Source organism: Taudactylus pleione, unplaced genomic scaffold (genome assembly GCF_031769625.1).
Source record: "Taudactylus pleione unplaced genomic scaffold, aTauple2 ptg000726l, whole genome shotgun sequence".
Taxonomy (NCBI): domain Eukaryota; kingdom Metazoa; phylum Chordata; class Amphibia; order Anura; family Myobatrachidae; genus Taudactylus; species Taudactylus pleione.
Genome location: NW_028285128.1, coordinates 6,913,359 through 6,921,825, shown reverse-complemented (window position 1 = coordinate 6,921,825; position 8,467 = coordinate 6,913,359). Strand labels below are relative to the sequence as shown.

The 8,467-nt window shown below is 45.6% G+C and overlaps 1 protein-coding gene across 4 annotated transcripts in view; it reads left to right on the top strand.

Moving 5' to 3' along the window:
- Positions 1-8,467, top strand: part of CENPP (centromere protein P) — a 475,725-nt gene that overhangs the window by 245 nt on the left and 467,013 nt on the right. Inside the window, exon 1 of one of the 4 annotated variants that reach the window (XM_088456901.1) lies at positions 7-93. The exons of the other annotated variants lie outside the window; for them this stretch is intronic. The gene's annotated coding sequence lies outside the window, so the exon portion shown is untranslated. Of the gene's footprint in view, positions 1-6; positions 94-8,467 lie in introns of those variants that run through there. 4 annotated transcript variants of the gene reach the window in all.

The following is an 8,467-nucleotide window of genomic DNA, read 5'->3' as shown; positions in this document are numbered from 1 at the left end:
GCGCGCATATGTGTACTGCGTGTGGTGAGGCGGCGTGCAGCTAATGCGTCTGTAGGGCGGTCGGTGAGGTGTGCGGGCACTGTGGTGCGGGAGGTGAGGTGGAAGCGGGTGTGCTGGGGGCCCAGTACGCAGGGGAGGGCGGAGACAGGGGCGCGGGAAGGTAGGCGTGTCCTGCTCAGTGTGGGCTTGGTCTAACACAAAGATATGAAAAATTAATTAATAGAGCTGCTAATTACTGTCAGGTATATATTACAGACCTGGTGTTTATCAGCTACAGAGTTTGTGTAATTTACAGTGAGCGGTGCCAGATGCGCGTTTTGCCAGGGGGTTTTGAGAAAGTCCCCGGCGAAACGCATGTCGCACCGTTGACGGGGTACCCAGTGATCGCACTGAGTGACAAAATAAGTGTCTTGGGGACCCACCCACCACTTTAAAAAAAAAATTGGGTCCTACCTCACCATTTCTGGTCCCATCATAATTTATGCTATAAAGCTCCCCACATGCCACCACACATACCCCTTGAATGCCCATCTGATACCCCCAATAGCATCAGTTTTGTACATAGAGGTCAGACTGCAGTACCCATTGACAATAATGGGGACTGCAGTTTGCTGCTGTAGTTAGTCTTATGCAGGAGATTTCTGTGAAATCGTCTGCATTAGACTGTTCTTGCATATACGGTGATACATAAAATTATGCAGAAACTAGTTTTTGCATAAGTTTATGAAAAGCCGCAAACCAATAAATACATTTTAAAAATTATACCAAAAAGATTTTCTTCTCTTTACTTTGAACAAAAATGCTAGATTTCTCTGCTTCTAGCTGTGCTCTCTTCTGTCCTTTTATTCTGTGTGAGTTGGATGGGGGCGGCTGGGCTCATGCTCCAGGTCCTTATGACTCCTTGTCAGGGAACAGCAGTAGGAGGTGTGTAGCTGGGAACAGGAAGAATCAGGGAGACAGATTAGAGGTGGAGGGGAGCAGGGAACAAGAAAAGTAGGGAAGGACAGGAAAAGGGGCTGGGGACAGGAGACGGGGCTTGGTGCCACCGTGTATTAGAGGTGGAGAGGAGATGGGGACTGCTGGGGCTAGGCACTGCGGTACTCTCCTTCCTCATTCACAGCAGGCACCTGGCTGGCTATTCTGAAATGGAGGCTGACACTGAATGGCCATGGTTGCGCTGTCCTCAGAAAGCAGGCAGAGGCGAGAAGAGGCATAGAGAGGAGCAAGGAGAAGGGGCATGGCATCGAGACTGCACTGTACTTCTGCCCGGACATTGCCTCTGGCAATGGACAGCACAGAGCAGCCCATGTAGATAACAGCAGCCGGCCCAAGGTGCTAAAAATGGGACCAGCCAGCGGTGAATCTGTCACTCTGCCCCTGCCCAGCCTACCGTTGGCTTCTGCTCCTCCATGTGAGCCAGGTCTCCACCTCCAAACAGCAGGAGGGGCGGCAGCAAATGACTAGGCTGTTTCAGCGGGGCGCCCTGCCCTGCCCCAGGGCCGGACTGGCCATCGGACACTTTTGTCATATGCCAGAAGGGCTGATGGCCTAAGGACTGGCTTGAGGATGGGGAAAGGAAATGTCCCCCGCCCTCCACCACACGGCTCCGGAATGACTATAATTTCATGGAGATGGACGGGGTGGAGGCATGGATGGGCCGGTGGCTGCTGTGCTGGGCCAGGGAGAGACGGGGGCGTGCCGCGAGGCCAGCCCCTGTTACTTGCGGCACGCCCCCTTTACACGTGAGTGCAGGGCGGACTGCCAGGGCTGAAATACAGCCCCATTCCGTCCTTGCCCTGCCCTATTTCTGAAGGTCAGAAAGCACTCTGCCCTCCAGCACTGCGCCCCGCTGAAACAGCCTGCAGGTTCTGTCCTCCACCTGCCGGCTGCAGTGTCCTGCGGTTGGGAAAACGGCAGAGCAGCGTTCATCGCCGGTGAATAGATGCCGGGCGCATGCTTTCACAGTGACCGTGGCGCCTGAGGGCTGCCCGACATGTCCGTAAGTGCTGAGCACGCCCCCAAGAGCGACGAAAAGGGGATGCATCATAAAGGCACACACCCTTTCTGGCGCGCAGATGTGCCCTGGCTCTAGGTTGGGCGCCCTGCCTGAGTGAACAGTAAGATAGCTACTTAAGCTGGGCATACACTATACAATTATTTGTCAGATATCTGTCCAGTCTGGCTGGTTGAAATGAAAATCTGGTAATGTATGGGAGCAAATGACAATCGACCATTTGCTCACAAACCCTGGAAAACAGACAAATTCAACCAATTTGAACAATTGTTTTTTGTCTGTTTTCCAGTGTTTAAAACCATATGATTGACTGTCATTTGCTCCCATACGCCCAGCAATAGGAAGCGATACACAATAAAAAAGGCAGCTTAGTGTCAGATATAAAATAAATTTGATTATTGTAGTGGTCACAGTACAATGTACAGTGCATCTGGAAAGTATTCACAGCGTTTCACTTTTGCCACATTTTGTTATGTTACAGCCTTATTCCAAAATGGAATAAAATAATTTTTGTCCTCAAAATTCTACACACAATACCCCATAATGACAACGTGTAAAAAGTTTTTTTGGAGATTTTTGCAAATTTAATAAAAAAAACCCCAAAAACTTAAGAAATCACATGTACATACGTATTCACAGCCTTTACTCAATACTTTGTTGATGCACCTTTGGCAGCAATTACAGCCTCAAGTCTTTTTGAATATGATTCCACAAGCTTGGCACGCCTAGTTTTGGGCAGTTTCACCCATTCCTCTTTGCAGTACCTCTCAAGCTCCATCAGGTTGGATGGGAAGCGTCGGTGCACAGCCATTTTCAGATCTCTCCAGAGATGTTCAATTGGATTCAAGTCTGGGCTCTGGCTGGGCCACTGAAGGACATTCACAGAGTTGACCTGAAGCCACTCCTTTGATATCTTGGCTGTGTGCTTAGGGTCGTTGTCATGCTGAAAGATGAACCGTCGCCCCAGTCTGAGGTCAAGAGCGCTCTGGAGCAGTTTTTCATCCAGGATGCCTCTGTACATTGCTGCATTCATCTTTCCCTCTATCCTGACTAGTATCCCAGTTCCTGCCGCTGAAAAACATCCCCACAGCATGATGCTGCCACCACCATGCTTCACTGTAGGGATGGTATTGGCCTGGCCTTCACGCCAAAGAGTTCAATCTTTTGTTTCTCGTGGTCTGAGAGTCCTTCAGGTGCATTTTGGCAAACTCCAGGAGGGCTGCCATGTGCTTTTTACTAAGGAGTGGCTTCTATCTGGCCACTCTACCATACAGGCCTGATTGCTGGATTGCTGCAGAGATGGTTGTCCTTTTGGACGGTTCTCCTCTCTCCACAGAGGAATGCTGTAGCTCTGACAGAGTGACCATCGGGTTCTTGGTTACCTCCCTGACTAGGGCCCTTCTCCGATCGCTCAGTTTAGATGACCGGCCAACTCTAGGAAGAGTTCTGGTGGTTCCGAACTTCTTCCATTTACGGATGATGGAGGCCACTATGCTCATTGGGACCTTCAAAGCAGCAGATATTTTTTCTGTACCCTTCCCAAGATTTGTGCCTTGAGACAATCCTGTCTCGGAGGTCTACAAACAATTCCTTGGACTTCATGCTTGGTTTGTGCTCTGACATGCACTGTCAAGTGTTGGAACTTATATAGACAGGTGTATGCCTTTCAAAATCATGTCCAATCAACTGAATTTACCACAGGTGGACTCCAATTAAGCTGTAGGAACATCTCGAGGATGATCAGTGGAAACAGGATGCACCTGAGCTCAATTTTGAGCTTCATGGCAAAGGCTGCGAATACTTATGTACATGTGATTTCTTAGTTTTTTTTTTTTTTTTTATTAAATTTATAAAAATCTCCAAAAAACTTTTTACACGTTGTCATTTTGGGGCATTGTGTGTAGAATTTTAAGGAAAAAAATGAATTTATTCCATTTTGGAACAAGGCTGTAACATAACAAAATGTGGAAAAAGTGAAGCGCTGTGAATACTTTCTTGATGCACTGTAGAGTATATTCTTAATGATCAATATACAAACTGATATACAATGCAAAATTTAATACATAGTAATGAGCACTATAAATCAGTAATAAATACAGTATATATATATCTCATTAATACCGACAAAGATCTCTCACTGCAATAGAATTTGAAAATCATGCCTAACTTTAAAAGGGACCCTAATTTGAGGGATCAGTTGGTTAAATACGAAGTGACACCTCTAAAAATGAAAACGAACACTAATTTTTTAAGACAAAAAACGATGTTTGGGATGTCTTACGTGTAGTGCTATAATAGTGGATGACTCTTTTAGACAACCCCATTCCGGGAAAAGATTTACCATTAATTATCCTGTCACTTGTAGCTCTAAATTTGTAGTATACTTGCTCTTATGGCCTTGCAGCTTATTTTATGTTGGGAAAACTGAATCGTAGTTCAAGGAGCAGATGGCAAACCATCGGGCTGCTATACGAGCTGCATTCGTTTCCGGCAGGAGTGATGATCCCGTGGCTCGCCATTGCGCTCTAGCTAAACACAGTGTTGCTAGCATCAATTCCAAAATCATTGATCAAGTTCCCTGTTCTATAAGAGTTGGTGATCATGGTTTAAAGCGTTTACAACATGAATGTAAATGGATTTTTCACCTCAACACCTTGTCACCTAAGGGACTAAATGAGAATCTTGGTTTGCAGTGTTTTGTATAGAGTTTCTACTTGTCCACATGGAGTTTATACTTGTTCTTTTTTGTTTATACTTGTTGTAATATACTGATTATTATTGATGTTACTTGTTTGCAAGTTGTGATCATTCAGATTATACAGCTCTTTGTATGTTTTTTGTATTTTAATAGATGTGGTGTTGTTTTTTATATTAATGTGCATTGTGATGGTGTTGTCTGCTGGTGGGGGTGGGCCGCTGATGTCATTGAGGGTGTATCAGCTGTTATTTTCAGCTGTGCCTCTTGATGGGGTCTGTGGCTTCCTGATATCAGCTGCCACACATCAGGTAATTTTATATTGTATATACAGATGTGTCCAGCTACATCTTTGCACATAGCGCACCATACAGGCTTCTAAGACGCGGCATGAGAATAGCGCGGCATGGCGTGGTAAGGCGCAGTGAGACTTGACATCCATGGCATTCAATACATAGCTTCACCACTGGGTGGCCAGTGCTTACTGATTCCAGATCTTGGTAGCGGTGCATAAAACCATCACTGAACTACAGTACTGTACAAGTCTCAACCCAGAAAGTTGTGTCTCTGGATTACAAGATGATTTTGTGTTTTAAGCCGTATACTTGTGGCAATGTCGGCACTACTGTGCCACAAGGAGCTTGTACAACATTTCCCTTCTTCACACACATGGTTCATTCCTTGCCAAATCATCACAAAAAAAGTAACTTTTCAACCCGACCATCTCAGATTTTCATGAATTTTGGTAGGATGGTAGATGGCATAAAGCAACTTTCGTATGTAAAATTTTAGCCCTCAGTGATACACTGTTCATGCTAAAGGATTGCAAACAACACAAATTTTTTTTTAATTATGCTTGCAAGGTCAACTAAAACGAATCATAAATTTGCTTCTAATTGTGGTAGAACTTTCATGTCCATCTTGTTTTGAAGCTAAGGGACCAGAGTTTTTATAAAAAATTGTTTTTTATTTAAATATTGACTTTTACATTTCAAGATCACATGATTTGACCTTGAATATCTTAAAAAGTGTATGTCTAATTTTTTCGTACATAAATATACACTTAAATACTCTTTCTCTTTGGTATAAGTCTCATTTTGGGAACAGAAATTAAAAAAATATTTATGACGTCAGTTGAACCCTTAAGAATATACTTGTCTTGTAGTGTCTCTCTCTTTGTTCTAGGGTTGGCTATAGGTGGTCATCATCGATGGTGCCACTGGTGATAACCATTGATGGTACAATAACAATCTATGGTTTGCACCACTCAATGGCCACTGCTGCCGAGTGTCTGGCAAGCCGCGGGCTAACAAAAAAAAATAAAATGGGGCGAGGTGAAATTCTGTGTCATGAGCAGAAAAAAAACATCGGGCTCCACTTTTCCAACGATGGCAGAAAAGAATTAACTCTGCCATCGATGGCAAACTCATCAACCATCTGTAGTAAACCATCAATATTTGTAAACTATTGATGGCCTGACAGAGCGCTTGCTCTGAATCAGGGCCGGCCTTCTGTTTTTTTAGAGCGGCCTCCTGGCTGCTCGCATAGCTGTGGGAGACCACACACAGCTATAGCGAGCGGCCAGGAAGATGGTCGCGATGGTCAAGACCATCGCGACCATCGGGCTTGCGACGAGACCTTTGTGGTAGGGTCTCGTGGCCGCAAGCCCCAGAAAGCTTTCGGCTCAAACAGAGCCGAAAGCTCTCCCACTGATATCACTTGTGATGTCAGTGGGGCCTCCCCCAAACGGTAGGCGTTCTCATGGGAACGCCTCCGTCTGGGCAGCCCCCCCCCTGGCCCGCCCACCAAAGGGGGCGTGATGTCACTCAACATCGACAGCACGCCCCCTTTGGTGCGAGACCCGGAGCGACGGATTGAGATAAACTGTCTTAGTCCCCTGTATCATACTTGCCTACTCTCCCGAAACGACTGGGAGGCTCACGAAAACCGGGTGGCCCTTCCCACTAAGTGAGAAGCAGGCAAGTCTCCCGGCCGGCTGCATAATCATGGTCCCGCCCCCTGCTTCACAATGCCGGTAATCTCTGCAATTTGTAGTGGTGGCAGGGCCAAAATGACGCAATTGTGTGGTCACGCCCCTGCAGCGCTTTTAATGTCGGTTAATATCCCTAGCCACGCACCTCCGCCCTCCCCCCGCTATGCCGACCTGGCTGCCCTCTCCCGAAGGCAAGCATGTCTTGTATCACAAGTTCTCAATGCAGAAGCTGCAGCCAGACTGAGTGGTGCAAACCATCGATGATTCACCATAGATTGTTATTGTTCCATCGATGCATATCACCGATGGTGACCATCAATAGAAACCCATGGATGGTTTTCCCTAGAACACAGAGAGAGACACTACAAGACAAGTCTGAACCTGCAATTTGCATGGTTAGTGCAAGAAAGGTTCAACTGCCATACTTAATATTTTTTTTTCTTACTCCTGTTCCCAAAGGCTTCCCAAAATGAAACTTAGGAGTTCATTCAGACCCGGTCGCAAGTGACCGCTCGCTCGTACGCGGCAGATGTTAAGTGACAGCGCATGTGCACGCTTTGTACTGTGCATGCGCAAACTATCAGAGCGTTCGGAATCCGATCACTCGCCAAGCAAAGACAGCCCAGTGTAATGAGTGACAGGAGAGGCCGTTTGTGGGTGGTAACGGGCAGGACACTAGTAACGGGGGAGTGGAGGTGTGAATGCAGGAGTCCCTGAGTGATGCAACGCCATTTCTAAGGTGTGCATAATTAACAGACAGGGTCATAGTACACGTCACCAGCATTTTTTTTCCGATGGTCCTCAATGTACAAATGTTTTAATACACTTCCTGGAGATGACATGCGCTAGTGGGCGTCTCTACGCTAATGGGCTTCTAAATACACAAAGTGATCGCTCACCAAGACAAAGTGGGCGTGCTTATGCCTTTCCGAGCGAGCGCCTGCCATGCCGTCACTTTGCCGAATTTGCATACCCTGGGGGCGAGCGATCGCATCTAGCGAGCGGCTCTGAATCAGGTCCTTATACCAAAGAGAGATTGTATTTAGGTGTATAACATACTTTATGTAAAAAATTGAACATACACTTTTTTAGATATTCAAGGTCATCATGTGACCTTGAAATGTAAAAGTTAATATTTAAATATAAAACTATTTTTTATGAAAACTCTGATCCCTTAGCTTCAAAACAAGATCAACATGAAAGTTCTACCACAATTAGAAGCAAAGTTATGATTCGTTTTAGTTGACCTTGAAAGCATCAATTTTAATTTATTTTTTTTTGTTATTTTTACAACCCTGTTGCATGAACACAGTGCATCACTGATGGCTAAAATTTTATATTTGAAAGTTACTTTATGCCGTCTTTCACCTTACCAAATTTCATGAAAATCTGAGATGGTTGGGTTGGAAGCTGTGATGATTTAGCATGGAATGACTCTAATCCGTAAGTGCCGGTCGCTGTGGCACTGCAGAAAGTGGTGTGCAGCACTCACATACTGTAGTAGTTTCGTGTCTTAGAAACTAGTAGTGGGGTCTGAGTGAAAGAGGTGTCTCTGGATTACAAACTGACTATGTCTTATGCAACATGTTTTCGGCAGTGTCGGCACTACTGTGCCACTAGGAGTTTGTACATGTAGATAATTAACACATAGCCATAAGTGCCGGTCCCTGCGGCACTGCAGAAAGTTGTGTGCAGCGCTCACATACTGTAGTGATTTCATGTCTTAGAAACTAGTAGTGGTAGTGAAAGATGCGTCTCTGGATTA